This window comes from Equus caballus, chromosome 4 (assembly GCF_041296265.1).
Source record: "Equus caballus isolate H_3958 breed thoroughbred chromosome 4, TB-T2T, whole genome shotgun sequence".
Classification (NCBI taxonomy): domain Eukaryota; kingdom Metazoa; phylum Chordata; class Mammalia; order Perissodactyla; family Equidae; genus Equus; species Equus caballus.
The window spans coordinates 77443775-77458579 of record NC_091687.1 but is presented as its reverse complement, the minus strand read 5'-3'; the positions used below and the strand labels follow the sequence as shown (position 1 = coordinate 77458579).

General features: G+C 33.1%; 1 protein-coding gene across 3 annotated transcripts in view; it reads left to right on the top strand.

Annotated features, from left to right (window-relative positions):
• The window catches only part of TFEC (transcription factor EC), a 178908-nt gene that overhangs the window by 71642 nt on the left and 92461 nt on the right, over positions 1-14805 (top strand). The gene's annotated exons all lie outside the window — the stretch shown is intronic.

Below are 14805 nucleotides of genomic sequence, written 5' to 3'. Positions count from 1 at the left end.
ATATATTTTTATGTAAGCCCGGAAGTTATAGGCCTGTTCTTTTGACATAGTTGCTTTGTGGAGTATGAGATTCTATCATCTGCTTAGTGCAGATTAACAAATGCAATCCATATTTGCAATCCATATCAATTTTTTGCAATATGCAATCCATATCAAACTAATTCCGTAAATTAGAATTTTAAGTAAAATTTTATGAGTATGGGCAAAGAACTCTACCACAGAAGTAATTAGAAGACATGACATTTCTACTTAAAAACTGATCCCTGGCTTGACTTCTCTCTTGGCTTAAAAACTCTTTGATGTATTCTTCTCAACAGCACAAAAATCAATCACATCATATGTATTGTTCCTTAAATAAAATATAACTTCTTGTCAGAATCTAAAACACCCTGCGTGGTCTGGTTCCGATCTATCTTCCTAATCTAGTCCCAAGTCATTCTTCTCCCTCCCACCGTACTGCAAACTGACAGTAATTCAGTTTCTCAAACTCAGCATGCCTACTTCTTTTTTTTTTTTTTTAAAGATTTTATTTTTTCCTTTTTCTCCCCAAAGCCCCCCAGTACATAGTTGTATATTTCTCGTTGTGGGTTCTTCTAGTTGTGGTATGTGGGACGCTGCCTCAGCGTGGTCTGACGAGCAATGCCATGTCCGCGCCCAGGATTCGAACCAACGAAACACTGGGCCGCCTGCAGCAGAGCGCGCGAACGTAACCACTCGGCCACGGGGCCAGCCCCTGGCATGCCTACTTCTAATGAAGAGCTTTTGCATATGCTGTTCCCTCTCCCTTACTCTTTGCATGCCTGGCTCCTTTTCATTCTTCAGGTTAATGGTCCTGTTTGTTAATGGGCCTCCTCATTCTTTGTTAGCCTCTGTTTATTAGTATTTATATTAATATTTGTTTATCTGTTGATCTTCTGACAATGCCATTAACCTAAAGTTCTGCAATGGTAGAGACCCTGTTTGACTAATTCACCTTTATCCACAGCAGCCAGCAAATGCTTGATATGCAGTAGCTGCTCGATAATTACTAGTCAATGAAAACACACCTGCAACAACTGAAGTCAAGTACTTAATTAGTGCATATCCCTGAAGTAGATACCTTCAAACAATTGTCAGATACTTATTGAAAGTGAAATATATGGAAGCAATGGATTCTTAAAAATTTTGAAAAATATATAGAAGTATAAGGCATGGTATATCTTATACATCCCAGGAAGCACTGCAAGGCATGATTATTTATTTTTGGAACTGTATTTCAGAATTGTAATAATAGTCAAATATTGAAAATTTCCAAAACTGTGCAGACTCATAAGTCAATTCCTTTAAATATCATAATACTATTGGAGTTAGTTCATATATTATGGAAACCTCATCAACATGCCATACAAAAATGGAATCTTCTCAGTTCAGATCTTGGCTGGCAAATTGCAAAAAAGTCATTTTTATTAGAATGGGCTGTGACTCAGTGTAGGAGGGTAGAATGAATAATTTAATATTGCTAAATGTTCAGCAGTTAGTTAAAATATTTTTATTTTTTATAAATAATGTGTTTATGACTTAATTAGTACAGAAGAAAATTCAATTGTATCATTAGCAGTTTAGGAAAGATTATATCATGAAATAGGTTTTAATCAAATCTTAATGTTGCCTTGGTTTATTCTGCAGGCCAGCCAGTGAAAATATTTTAGGCAAAGCTTGAAAAGATGCTTGAAGGCCAAGCAAAAATGCCAAGAATTGGGTTAATTGGCATAATACAAGGTGGCTGGGCACAGTTGGGGAAAAGTGTCAGAGCAGGGAGAATCCCTACCAAGAAAGACGGTTTGTGCAATTAGCTCTCTGAACTTTAACCCTTCCAGAATAATTAAGGAGTAACAGAGGGGATCAAGACAAAGACACAAAGTGATATGGTGGGTGCTAGCAAGTAATACATCAAAGAATGCTCGTAATTGGCCCTGTGGCTTTCATTCTTTGCCCTATTTCTTTCAATTCATTGACTCAAAATAATGGGTTCAGGTTCATTATCAACAGGTTTTTAGCTGTAAGAGTACAACGTTACAACAAAGCTTGGATTGTGGCAGTGTTGATGGCTAAGTAAGAAGTTGTAGTAGGTAACCACTCTCTGAGGAAGGGAAAATAGCAGATTCCTTCTGAATGAATCAACAGCATTTACACACATATTCAGAATCCTGAAAGCCTTATATTCTCCAACTTTACAATGCTGGAATGTGGTTGGTGCGGGCAGGTATGTATATTTCCATTTGAATGATATACGAAGCTGTGGTGAAAGATTTATACTTCCTGGATTATTTTAAACGAAACTCAATTATTGGCATATGATACATAAAGACACCAAGGGTTTTGTCACTCCAAGCATTCATATGCTTCTTATATTTTGGAATTATATAGTTTGCAGAAGTTTTGGTTATTTACTTTAGATCGTAATGGCAGAAAAAGTAAAAAGTTTTCTGACAAATTTCTAAGACAAGTGCTCTGAATTATTCTGATAGTAAGCTAAATTTGTTTTATATATGGATATGTTTTAATAATAAACTTACATTGTACACAAGATATACAAATAGTTTCAAGATTTATGATTTACTACTTAATTTAATTTTGTTTGGTCATGGTGTAAGGAAAGATAAATTTTATTTTTGCACTTGGACACCTGAAAATTATTTCTTTACTAATCATTCCAAAGTCCTTAGAAAAAGTTAGCATCACGGTTATTAATTTACAATATCCATTATTAGTACAGCAAATTTCAATTTTAGAAATTAGATATCATTATACAATTGCAAATATCAGAGTTTAAAAATAATTAATGCATATATTACCATTTAAAATTTCAAATATTTTCGTAGTAGTTATAGACTACCATTTTATCTAACTAAACTTAGCTATGTATTTTAAACTAGGATTTTATTAAAAGCTGCTTTATTTGTAGCTATTTATTATATTTTCTTTCTCAAAAACATAGAGCATATTGGTAAATAAGCCATATATTTGTTATTAATGTTTTGATCAAACTTCTTTCAAACTTTAGAGACAAATTGGAGTCAGATACAAAATATGAGACTGATTGAGTTAGAAATTTAGATTTGTGATTCCCGTTAGTTAAACATCTATTAAAGTGCACTGAAAATGATTGATGGAGATGAGACTGACTATAAACATATATATATATATATATATATATGTTCATTATCTCATAATAATAAAATCTATACTAATTACTTAGGATATATCTGCTGAGAATATAATTTTCCAACAAAAATTTTATAACATCATCACGAATTCCTATGAGCATATTGTTGGAAAATCATTATGACTCACTATAATAAATTCATGAATCTACAAACTTAGCTTTTACATTTCCTGGTGGACAGCTTTTAACTTAGTATATTTTCTTTTATTTTAGATCATGATGGTACCTTAGATTTTAAATGAAGAAGATACTCATTTTTTTCTTCCTCAGTAACAGAAAGCACCTTTTCACTTTGGCTAATAAATGATTTGTTAATATATAATATTGGCCAAATATTTCCTGTGGTGAGTTAAAATTTTTTTTGGACTTGTAGTTTAGGAGTATTAAGAGTCCTTAGAAACCATCTTTTGACTCCAGTTTATCAAGGTGATCTAGCAGAAGGTTAATCTAGCAAATCTGGGTGAAGTAGGGAATTTGGGAGTGAGGCTTTTGGAGAATTTCTCTCTCAGCGTTCAAGTTTCCACTCAGCCTGAAGCAAATGTGCACGTACACACATTTGCTACTTCTGTATGCATTCCAGGCTTTAATAAATAATAACTAAGCATTTCCCAATATAAGAGCCATGATAAAAATGGATTAGAATATCAAAGGTGGATAAAAGCATCACCATTAAGCTCACAGTCTCTTGGGAAAGACAGATGTGTAAACAAATAATGACAATGTGATAGTGTTTAATACTAGAATGAAGATATGAATAAAATTCTTCCCAAGCAGAAGAAAGGAGCCGCTAAACACCCCTGAGGGATCTCCTGGAAGACTTCATAGAAAAGTTGGCATTTAAACTTGGGTCTTGACTGATAAATAACCATTGATCAGGCAGGAAAGGTGGGAGATGGAGGTGATTGGTATACGAAGTTACTGAGGCACAAAGAGCATACAATATTCAAAAAGCAGCAAGTCAAATTGCTTAAAATTGCAGGGATATTAGGCTAATTTATTGTGTGGGGTCAGGCTGACAATTGTCTTGTATCTGTGCTAAAGATTTAGGACTTCATTTTGGGAGCTATGGGGGAACTTGGAATATATATAAGAACGTGTGCTTTAGCAAGACAAGTGTGTAGGCAGTGAGTAATTGGTCTGGAAAGAGTAGAGACTGGTGGCTTGTAGCAGGAACTTCTGGGAAGCTGTTGTGATTATTTAGACAATAAACTGTGACCTACTCAATGGAGGCAGGGGCAGTGAGCACAGAGAAGAGTAGGGCTGATTCATAGAAGGTTGCTGAGATAGATTCCACAGGATTTGACACTGTTGGGTAAAGAAGCTGGTATAGTTGAGGGAAAGCCCTAAGGTTTATATTTTTGGTGTTTGTGACAATGAAGGTGTATTATTTTTTTGTCAGAAGATAATGAGATGAACATTTAAAAAAATAGTGTCATTAAGATATACAGTAGTCCCTCATTGTCCACAGAAGATGCGTTCTAAGACCCCAGGTGGATACCTGAAACCACAGATAGTGCTGAACCCACTATATACTGTTTTTTTCTATACCTACATACCTACGATAAAGTTTAATTTTTAAATCAGGCACAGTAAGAGATTTACAACAATCATAATAAAATAAAACAATTATAGTCATATACTGTACTAAAAGTTACCCAAGATCTTAGCAACGTCAGCATATGACTTTTCTTTCCGTATTAAGTCGAGAACTTTCACCTTTTCACTTAAAGGAAGCACTTTACGGCTTCTCTTTGGCATATCTGAATTGCCAGCGTCACTACTCTTGTGCTCTGGGACCGTTATTAAACAACATAATGAACACAAACACCACCATACTGTGACAGTCGGTCTGATAACTAAGTGACTAATGGGCGGATAGTGTATACAGTGTGGATACATTGAACAAAGAGATGATTCATGTTCCAGGCGGGATGGATTTTTGTCATCAAAAAACACCATACCCATTAGCAGTCACTCCCTATGATCCCCATTTCCCCAATTCTGGGCAATCACTATTATGCTTTAATTTTTTTTGCCTATTCTGGCCATTTCATATAAATACATATGAATCATGCAACATACAGTCTTTTGTGACTGGCTTCTTTGACTTACCTTAATGCTTTCAAGGTTCATCCATATTGTAGCATGTTTCAGATCTTCATTCTTCATTTTTTTTGTTGGCAAATAACATTTCGTTTTAAAGACATACCACATTTTATTCATCCATTAATTGGTTGATGGACATTTTAGTTGCTTCTACTTTGGCTCTTGTGTTTGATGTTGCTATAATATACGTGTTTAACTTCTTGTATGGAAGTATGTTTTCATTCACTTGGGTATGTATATGCCTAGGTGTGGAATTACTGGGTCATATAGTAACTCTATGTTTAACATTTGAAGGACTTGCCAAATTGTTTTCCAAAGTGTCTGCACAATTTTACATTCTCACCAGAAATGTATGAAGGTTCCAATTTCTCCACATCCTTACCAACACTTGTTATTGTCCTTTTATTATAGCCATCCTGGTGTGCGTGAAGTCTTTGTGGTTTTGATTTACGTTTTCCTAATGAATAATGATATTTAGCATCTTTTCATGTACTAATTGATGATTTTTGTTTCTTTGGAGAAACGTCTATTCAGATCCTTTGCCCATCTTTAAATTGAGTTCTTTAAATTTTTTATTATTGAGTTGTAAGAATTCTTATGTATTTTAGGTAAAACTCCCTTGTCAAGTATATGGTTTGCAAATATTTTCTCCCATTATGTGGGTTATCTTTTCCCTTTCTTCCTGGTGTCCTTTGAAGGACAAACATTTGTAACGTTGGAGGTTGAGTTTACGTATTTTTTCTTTTGTTGTTTGTCCTTTGAATGTCATATCTAAGAAACCATTGCCTAGCCCAAAGCCACAAAGATTTTCTTCTAAGAATTTTTCAGTTTTAGCTCTTATGTTTAGGTTTATGATCCATTTTAAGTCAACTTTTGTGTTTGGTGTGAGGAAGGAGTTCGGTTTCATTCTTTTGTATGTGGATATCTAGTTGTTTCAGCGTCCCATTGTATTGCCTGAGCACCCTTGTTGAAAATCAATTGACCATAATTGTAAGGGTTTATTTCTGAACTCTCAATTCTATTTCATTAATTTATGTCTATTCTTGGCCGGTAGCTTTGCCATAAGTTTTGAAATTGAGAATTGTGTGTTCCCACTTAGTTCTTTGCTGCTCTTTTCCAACACTTGTTTTGGACATCCTGGGTTCATTGACTTTCTATATGAATTTTAGGATCAGCTTGTCAATTTCTGCAAAAATGGCCCATTAGGATAGTGATAGAGATTTCATTGATTCTATGGATCAATTTGGTGGGTATTACAATCTTAACAGGATTGAATATCCCTTTCCACAACCATAGGATATCTCTTCAAATATTTAGATCATTATTTTCTTTCAATAGCATTTTTTAAGAAAAATCTTTGGGCCTAATTAAAAAAGCGTGATCTGTGTATCCCATACTTCAGTATCCCATATTGAATATACCCTTTTGTATGAGTTTAAATACATTCCTTTTATCTATAAAATAAAATTAACTTATTTCATAAACACATACAAGTAGCAGCAGCAGCTATATTTTTTATGCCTTTTCAGTAAAGACAGAGCAGGGACTAATCTTTGGGAAAGAAATGAACAATGAATAAATTTGCTTCTTAGACTCTTGTATGTATTTCTCTGATGAGAAATACACACTTTCTAGTTTAAATAATACTACTTATTTTACTTAAAATGGTGGCATACATAACGTAACTGAAAATGGATTTCTCTTTGATATGTGGTATCTAAACTTGAGAAAATCCAAGCACATTATAGACAGTGAGGCACCATAAGCAGGTGTTTAGATCAGAATAGGAAGTTATTAGCATTCATAAGAGAATTATTTAAAACAAGGTTTGTGTATTATGTGGTGACTGTAGAATTTCTCTCACTGTACCCTCTACATAAATACAGCAATCAATATAAACATATTAAGGAAATCTCTTTGTATCTAGTCAAGTACACTTTTTAGAAAATAGAGGAGTGATATTTTTCAAATTTACTATTTATTCTTAAAATCATGTCATTCTTAAAAATACCTTTGATTATATAGTATATTAAAATCTCAGTTCAAGATAAATATTTCTGTATTGCTACATACCTAAGTTGCCCTTTAAATGCTTAATACCTTGATTCATATTCAGGTTTTTTTTTTTAACTTTAGACTGCCTGCTGTGATGAAAGAGTCATCTCATCTTCCTAATTCATTTGATATATAGAATATCATTATGTCATAGCTGTTGGGGTAAGCTTAAATTTCAGAGAATCTCTAAACTTTAAAAGTAACATTTTAAACTTTGTTTGCGTTGGGAGTACTTTTCTTTTCATTAAGGTGTCTATTTTAGCATCACCTAAATACAGTAAAAATGTTAACTTGCTGATTATCAAAATATTTTAAAGATTCCCTTTCTTATACAATAACCAGATAAAATAGCTTAAAATGTGTGTGCATGTATTTTATTTTTGAGTCTTTTCCTTTTTTTCCCTTAATCATTCTGCATGGAGAATACAGAGAATACAGATCACGTTCAGATTTATAGCTTAGAGGAATATTTTAAGTCAGTTTCATTGTGCGTTACTTGAGTATGTGTGTGTCTCTATGTTACTTCGGAGTTTGTGCCCTTACTTTTTTGTTCCGTCTTGCTCTTCCTAGGGACTTATTTCTTCAAACACATTTTTGAAAAAATATTTTTTCATGTTTCTCTGATAAAAGTAACATGGATAGTCACATTGTTAAATTTGATTTTAAGTACATGATAAAGATATCTAAAGTGTTCCATAATTTGGTCATAGGAGAATCTTATTACTTTAAAACTAAATTTTGTCATTGAAACTTCAATTTAGATCTACTAGACATTGGTATTTATTGTGATATTTGTTGAAAGATGACATTTCTAACCAACTGCCAAAACGGATGTATACATTGAATGTGTTCCTTTTTATTTCCAATCTGTTTATATTTTTCTTCAGGTTTATCTCATAACCCAAGGATATTAATTTTTCACAGTATAATACTAGATTCCTAAGTATCAAAATACCAAGGGACCTCACACTATAATTTTGTATTAGGTGACTTGAATTTATTAGCCCAATATTTGTACATAAATATTAAATTTATAAATAGTCTTATTTTTTCAAATAAATACATGTTAGAGTATTTTTGTAAAAACAAACAAAAACGATCCATTTATTTGCTTTAAGGATTAATTTGATGTCTTGCTTTTCTGACAAAAAAGTAATAAATGAATATACTTGATATTTTAATACAAGAAAGCATGTTGAATTTTATACGTTTTACTAAAAGTGAACAAGGTTGGATTTCTTCGGCAATTTTGAAAATGGCTATATACACATATTTATATTACTTATATATGCATACATTTATGTATTTATAAAATAAATATGTATGTATTTTTAGTTTTATATTATTATATAAATGGTTTTATATTGTTTTATTTGTGTACATATTTACATACATATATATTTATATTGTTTTACAAAATGCAGATCTGAGAGAATCAGAGTATACATCATCACTGGCAGCTAAAAATGGTCAAATATCTTCATAGATTAAAATTACTCTAGACCCGTAATTGGAGGTAAATTTCTAAAAATGTTTTAAAATCAATTAGTTGAAAGATTAATTAGTTGTGGTTGACAGAAGACCATCCAGGAAGCTTTTATAATTTTTCAGATAAGAAACCATGAACCCATCAACTAAGGCAAGAATAGTAAGAAGGAGAAAAGTGAGAAGATTTTTAGCACATTAATGGTATAGGATTAAACATTAATTATGACCTCTGAAAAAGGAAGCAGTGCTCACTAAAAACCTACATGAATAAATCATGTCATTCTAAAATTATAGTTAAGAATCATGACAGCAGACTATTACATTGTTGATTAATAGTGTTCTATTAACCTGGAGGTAAGGCTCTAGCAGCATTTCAGAGGATATAGTCTTTGAACTGTTCCTCTTCAACATTTTTATCATCAACATGAAGTGGGAATATGTATCAAACGTGTGTATAGGATTACTCAAGCTCTTCATTTCTTATTGAGTCAATTCTGATGAGACGTATTTTTAGGAGTTTGTAAATTTTATTTTCAACATCATAGCCATATAGGTATTGATAATATTCTGTTTTTAGTCTCTTCTTTATCTGTGGTTGTGTCCCTCTTTTAATTCATTATATTGTTTATGTCTTCTGTAATTCTTTTGATCAAGTTTGCCAGAGATTTGTGTTTTGTTACGCTTTTTATCCTGAAAGAACGAACTTTAGCTTTGTTGATCTTCTCTAGAGTACCTCTGGCTGAATTTGAAAAATAATCACTCTTTCTATGTATGAAACTGCTCAGCATGTTAGTCAAGAATCAGGTATGGAGAAGTGTAACATTTACAAACTCCAAAATTAATAACTTTTAATGAGTTATAGTTATTTTTTTCCTATTTTCTAAAAGTTGTGTTTTTATTTCTATTTCTTTGTGTTTAGTGTTTGTATTCATTTTTATTATTTCAATGTGTTCAAATTCAATGTATTCTATTCTTGGAACTATCCTCTGAAAATACAAATTTTATTGTAAAAATAAGAAATTGGATCCTTATTAAATACCTTGCATATAAATTGAAGAACTAGATAAATCTAACATTTTATGCAGCTGCTTTATGATTTTCAGGTGTATCTTTTGTCTTTGACTTTTAGATTTATTTTTTAGTATTAAGACTTGTGAAGGCAAAGCATTTTTTTCTGGTAGTATTAAAATAATCATTAAAATTTTATTTCATAGATAATTTTTTTATACAAGTCAACTTTTCTGTCATTTTGTTAATTATTCCAAAACTCTTCTGTCAAAGTATTCAAAGAATTATAACTATAATGTATCGTACATATTGTTTGGAATATTAGAACTTTTTAGTGTCAGGAACATAGCTTATTTCTTAGACATGGATGTATGTTTTCCAGCTTTTTGCCTTTCCATTTACTTATACGCCAAAATTTACTCTCCTACTCTTTCAGGTTTTTAGAGTAAGATTCTCTGAATGCCTGTTTTTAGGTCGCACTTAATGTGATGCTTAATTAAGCTATTTCCAGGCTCAGTAATATTGAAATAGCTATTTGCTCAGGTTCAGCAAAATCAGGGCTTGGCTTATAGGAAAAGAAGTAATCATTCTGTTACAATGTAAGGGAAGCAGGACCTCCAAGTCTCCCCTCTCCCCTCAGAAATACAGAAAGGAAATTGATCTGTCTTGCTTAAAATCCTCATTTCATTTTGCAACACTCCCTATCAATTAAATTCTACCAATTAAACATTCCTTTGAAAAGCCCCGTGTACTCCCTTTCAAAACAAACAAGAAAAAATTCTCAGATGGTGGACACTTATATGGATCTATTCTTTTTAAAGTATCTTAGATAAATTGGAGAGATAAAATAGGACTTCCGAGAGGAGAAAAGAGTGAGAAAATTCTAGGTCGAGACTTCCAGTGAAGGACAGGCTTAGGTGACATGTCGCACTTTGTTAGAAATGAGATGAGAGCTCCTCCCCATCCCTCCTCCCTCAGGGAATTTGATTTACCAAAGAGCAGCTTGACAGCACTGAACGATGCAGGTTAATGGCCAAACGCATCATTAGGTGGGGGAGGAATACAGAGTAAGTGGAAGAAAGCATTTAGTCAAGGACACATCCATTTTGACTAAAGATGGATTATAAGAATGAGTTTGGGAGTAATAGCTACAATTAGCATATAGTAGATCTTAATAAATATTTGTTAAATTAACAAATGCATTTGCAAAGAAGATAGAAGCAGATGTCAACATTCAAAGCAATTGAGACAGGACAATGTGCCATTAATTGCCCTGTGCACCTGGTCTAAGCAATACAAAGTGAAAATCAGTCAGGCTGACTGTGTGTAGTCATGGATACCCAAAATTCTTCATCTATTAACTACAGGTTTTTCTGTATTTCTTTTGTCCTCATTTCTTTTTTCATCTTCTGTTCCATAATCCAGAGCCAAGAATGGTCAATATCTCACTGGAGCTGCCATTGTGTTTTTGCAGAAGCCAGGGGCATTGCAGACATTCTCAAATTAGCTCTTCAAAATCATTGATTCACCTCTGTCTTAGATATGGAAACACTCATGAAAATTAGGTCTTGCCCAATCATCTGAAATGAGTAAATCAAAGCTTGTGAAAAATCAGGGAATCCTGAGTAATAATAGCTATGAATGATAAAGAGCTTTTCCCAGGTCCTGCCCCATGTTTCATGGCCTTATCCTTCTGGGCCAGAAGAGTTGTCCCAAGGATCATTCTAACTCTTCCCTTTATAAGACTCCTTATGCAATAATTATAATCTAAGAAATGTCCGTAGACAAATCAGAATTTAAATGTTCATTTAAAATGCACTTTATATTTTACACAAATTGATCTCAAAGCTCGTGATATTGTTTTGTTTTTTTTCTTAAACACAAATAATTCTTAGGTGACAGAATGATTGAACTCCCAATATTTCACTTGAAATCACTACTTGACCAAAATGAATTATAGTCTTTACATAAATTGTACTTTGACTTTAATGGGTCATATACTCCTACTGTGTAAATGGTGCCTAGGGAATAATTTAGTAAATTGTAAATTGCATTATCTTCTCAAGACTATTAGGGCACCACTCAGCTTACTGAGGAGGCGATTTACACAGTAGACATAATCCATGTTATATATTCAGGTCTAGAGATTTTTTTTTTAATTCATAAGTGTATTTTTTTAAACATCACACAAAACAATTACAATTTGGCTAAATTGCTTTATCTGAACTAGTTTAACACTTCCCCAGTTAAGTTCCAAGTTCTCAAGCACTTCTAGTTTTTCCCAGGCTCATTACAACTCAGAGAAAGAAAACTTTTATTCCCAAATGTAATTTGATATTTTTGATAGAAAGCATGTTGCTCTTCAGATTTATCTCATGTACATATTCCCTGATAGTTTTTTTTTTTTACAAAAACATTTTATTTTTCCTTTTTCTCCCCTGAACCTCCCGGTACATAGTTGTGTATTTTTAGTTGTGAGTCCTTCTAGTTGTGGCATGTGGGACCCCACCTCAGCGTGGCCTGATGAGCGGTGCCATGTCCACGCCCAGGATTCGAACTGGTGAAACCCTGGGCTGCCAAAGCCCAGCGCATGAACTTAACCACTTGGCCACAGGGCCGGCCCCTCCCTGATAGTTTTTAAAACATGATCTCCTATTTCATCTCCAGTAACCAGAATTACAAACTGAAAAAAACTTATTTTCTAGCATATTAAATGTTGACTAATCTCTTAGGGAGAAACTTACATTAAGGTAGATCAAAAGAAACATATAAATTATATTAATTTCCAATGAGAAATGCAACTACCAAGAGAGCTACATATATCTCTTCTGACGAGTACATGTGATCTTTAAAGCTGTGTGGTAGGCCTGGAATCAGAATAAAGGGGAGTTGGTTAAGTGACCCAAATGTTTGATCGGAGCAGGTAATGAAAGATGGGTGAATCCATTTCCTCCATAGGGACAGAAGAGCCACTGGAACCATCAGACTGTGCTCTGTAAGCAGGACATCCTCTTGCTTGGGAGGCCTTGAATGAACATTGCTGACATTTATCAGAAGGTTCTAATTTTACTTTGTTTCCTTTGTAATTTTACTTTGTTTCCTTTGCTGAGCAAAGCTCCTGATGTTTGATGTATCTTTCTTTAGCTGAGATAATAACCTCAGTCAGGTTGCCTTCAATTTTTGAGCTGACTGGGAAGCCCTTTTCTCTCTTTAAGATGACTGAGTAACTTCGGTGTGATCAGGTATGCCTCAGTTCTGCTGCAGAGGACCACCTGATGTTCCTAGGGGAACATCATCCACATCAAATCCATACACACACGTGCTCATATGTATATACAGCTTTATATCAGCCACTATCAAACAGTAAGTGATGAAGTCTGGCAACCTTAAATGGTGAAATATTTTTTGCTTGAAGAGTCCATCTATAATTCACGCTATAGTAAGTTCATGTGTTATCATTAAAAGTCAGTACTGGATATAAACCTGTTTATTGGTTTCCATTTTTTATCAGTTATAGATACCCAAATAGGTCAACAAGGCTTTTCTGAAAATCAGTAGTAGTCTACCACCCCCTCACTCCCCACTTTTCCTGCCCTAGAAGAAGCTTCATTCACAACTTTAGCTGATTTGTTTGGTACTAGTCAAGTCTCTAAATAATGTATTTGTAGGATGGACTCTAAGAAGACATGATTGTTTTTTCCATCTGATATATTGTTGGATTCAGTTTGCAAAATCTTTGCTTAATATTCTTGCATTTATGTTCACAAAGGATATTGATTTATAGTTTTCTTGTTTTGCACGATCTGGTTTTGGTTCAGGGTGATACTGACCTCATGGAATGAGATGGAAAGGATTCCGTCCTTTTAATTTTCTGGAGGAGTTTGTGTAGAACTAGTATTGTTTTCCTGAAATCTTTGGTAAAACTTACGAGTGAAGCCATCTGAGCTTGGAATTTTCTTTTGGGGAAGGTTTTTAACTTTATATTTTTTTTCTTTAATAGATATAGGTGAAATAGTTATCTATTTCTTCTTGAAATGTTTGTGTCTTTTAAAGAATTTGTTCATTTAATTTTTTAAGTTTTGATTTTTTTGGCATACAGTTGTTGATAGTATATGCTGATCATCCTTGTAATATCTGTAGTGATGCCACCTGTTTTGTTCCTTTTTGGATGATCTCTTTGTTTTGATCAGTCTGGCTAGAATTTTATCAGTTGTATTGATTTTTCTCAAATAACCAGTTTTTGGTTTCATTGATTTTCTTTATTTCTGTTCCATTAATTTTCATTCTGATCTTTCCTATTTTCTTTCTTTTTCTTACCTTGGGTAAATCAGGCTTCTTTTTTCTAGTTCCTTAAGGTAGAATATGAGGTCTTTGATATGAGATTTTTCTTATTTTTAATATAGGCATTGGGTGGCAAAAATTCCTCCCTAAGTACTGCTTTACCAGCATGTCACATGTCACATATTGAGCTCTATTTTATTTTTATTTTCATTGAGTTCAAAATACTTCCCAATTTCCCTTTCAATTTCTTTTTTGATGATGGGTTATTTAGAAGTATATTATCTTGTTCCAAATGTCTGGTGATTTTCCAGAGATCTTTCTGTTTTGATTTCTAATTTAATTACTATACAGAGAACATACTTGGTATGGCATGATTCCTTTTTAATGTATTGATATGTGTTTTATAGATATTGTCTATCTTGGTAAATTTTCCATCTGTACATCAAAACAATATGAATTTGTTGTTGTGTGGAGTGTTCTATAAATATCAATTAGGTCAATTAGGTCAAGTTGGTTGATAATGTTATTCAAGACCTATATTCTTACTGATTTTTCTGTCTTCTATCAATTATTGAGAGAGGGTTATTAAAATCTGTAAAATTGTAAAATTTTCTATTTCCCATTGTAGGTCTATTAGTTTTTGCTTCATATATTTTGAACCT